Source organism: Penaeus vannamei, chromosome 38 (genome assembly GCF_042767895.1).
Source record: "Penaeus vannamei isolate JL-2024 chromosome 38, ASM4276789v1, whole genome shotgun sequence".
NCBI lineage: Eukaryota > Metazoa > Arthropoda > Malacostraca > Decapoda > Penaeidae > Penaeus > Penaeus vannamei.
Window position 1 is genome coordinate 10,385,093 of NC_091586.1, and position 2,500 is coordinate 10,387,592.

General features: G+C 40.3%; 1 protein-coding gene across 3 annotated transcripts in view; it reads right to left on the reverse strand.

Moving 5' to 3' along the window:
* LOC113807612 (carboxypeptidase B) overlaps window positions 1-2,500 on the reverse strand; it is a 36,910-nt gene that overhangs the window by 6,661 nt on the left and 27,749 nt on the right. The gene's annotated exons all lie outside the window — the stretch shown is intronic.

A 2,500-nucleotide genomic window follows, 5' to 3' on the forward strand; every position in this document is an offset into this window, starting at 1 on the left:
ATCTTCGCCTTTTGAAGTCTGGTATTATACGGGCGTTACTCTTCAGGGTTTAGGAACTGGGCAGCTTATACAGAAAGTTGGACTGATTCTGACACAACTCTGTGAACTATTCATTATAACATAAACCTGAAATAATGTACTTATAATTTTCGTGGACAGATTCGACGTCGTTATCCATTTGTCAATCTTTGCGTGTTGATATTCATAAAAACGCGTTTCTATAATTTTTCCTAAATTATGTGAGTAATTTTAATCTTGTTTACACAATCTAAATTCTAAAAGGCCTCAAACATGAGTTACTCCTGGAAATGATCTTTTCTCACGCTCGTTTTCTTTGCTGAGAAAGAGAAAGTTTCAGCGCTCGGCTCTTCAGTTCAGATCCTCTTGGCAGGCACATGGTCTACCTCACCTTCCTACCCTTGATCTCAGTAAAAGGAAATGCAATAAACAGACGTAAAAAATCCCTTTGAGACGTGGATGTTATTAAAAAATCAGAAGTGCTTTATAACTTGCGCTCGTGAAGTACTATAATACGACGATATGGAGGTCAAGAGGTGAATTTTCTTAGCATTCTAAGGGACAACAACAACTTTCATATTAAAGTATCACCAGTCTCATAAAAAATAAGCATTTTGTGGCCCTTATGTTAAGTCCAAAGAGAAATCGTGAATCAATAGGGAAATAACATCAGAAAACAACTTTATACTTCAGGGTAAATATTTCTTGGCTTATCACAAGGTTTCTGAGACAATGGAGTACCTGCTTATAGTAAGTATATAGAAATATATATAGAATGTACCTGCTTATAGTAAGATAATGGGAACAGACTAAATTGTATGAATGGGTTTCTTATATTAACTGCAGCTTTGTAAATAGCTTGGCATATTAACACCTCAAAATAAGACCCCATAACTTAGCCATAAAGACAACAACAATAAACACAGGTGAGGCTGACGTCATGAACATTTTAGTGGAAGGGAAGTACTTCGTCATTTCCTGTCTGTTTATCTCTGCGTTTTTTTTTTTTTTCCCTTGGTAACCATGGACAACGTGATAAGGATTCATCTTACGTGGAAAAAAAAAAAAACAGACACATGAAACCGGTGAATATGAAAAGGGAAAGTGTACATAGCCATTGCGTAACACTATGCTATCGAAGGTGAAAGTGGGCGTATGGATAAGACAGAAAGTGAAGACTACAGCATACGTGGTTGGGAGTTAAAGAAAGCGGTCCTCTGGGACGGCACTGCGAGTCCGGTGTGTTCGAAAGAGAAAATGAATACTGGGAGAGAAAGCGGAGGCGAGGAGAAAGAGATGATGATAACATGGAAAGCAAAAAAAAAAAAAGAAAAGAAAGAAAAAATAAAAACAAAGAGTTTATATTTTCAGTGAAGAATTATAAAGGCTTCACGGAGATTGGAAAGACGATAAAGTCGGTCACAGAAACTGATGCTTGGAGAGAGCGGATGAGAACGACCGGCGGGAAAGTGTTGCAGTGACACATCAAGAGAAGGAAAGGGACGGGGACATGGGTAGCGCATGAATCACTGTTATGAATCACTATTGCCCACTAGGTTTCCGATGACGAAATTTTCATCATTTGCTCCGGTTTGTACAAGCTGGAGGTAAGATGTGAATGCCTTAGAGGAGGCATATCTCTCTCTCTCTCTCTCTCTCTCTCTCTCTCTCTCTCTCTCTCTCTCTCTCTCTCTCTCTCTCTCTCTCTCTCTCTCTCTCTCTCTCTTGTTCTGTAAATAGTGCGGAGAAACCGGGATAAAATATAGACAAACGCACAAGACAGAATGTCGTGAGAAGCAAACGAAGAAGAAAAAAGAGCAAAAAGAAAAATATGACGAAGCTAAAAGGAAAAGAAAACAACGCGAGGCCGAGTCTCCCGTGTCCGTGGCCATAACACGAGCTTATGGCGCTGCGAAAGACGGCCGCCACACGACCCCCGACGAGTGGTCAAGCGATTCTTCAAAGCCTCTGAAGCAGGAGGAGAAACACTGTGCGGAAGAGTCAAGTGGCTTTGCACTCTTGAGTTTCACCATCGGTCCAATGGGAGTGACCCCTACTTTCTTTCGACACGGCCGGGGAATTCTTGGGAAATGGGGCTGTTGTTTGCTTGCACGCTTGTTTATATAACCCCGAGCAACCACACGCACGCTCGCATATACGCAGCTCAAGCCACTAATTCACGCATGGGAAATGGAATGAAAAATAACATTGTAAACTGATTACAAGTGCTCGTTTAATAAGTTTTATTTCATGAGAGATTTTAGGGAACCCTCGTCAGTGAGCTGTGGAGTAATTCGTATGAGAATATTGTATCAACTCTACGTACCTCAAGAGTGTTTCCAATCCCTTTCCCATAGGCAGAATTCACGATTTAATATAGCTTTACCCGTCGATTGTAAGTTCCAGTATTAAAGAACTGTCAATCTTCTAAAAAATATATACGAAAGTTTCTACCAATGTTAGTGTGCGCTCTATATTTAGC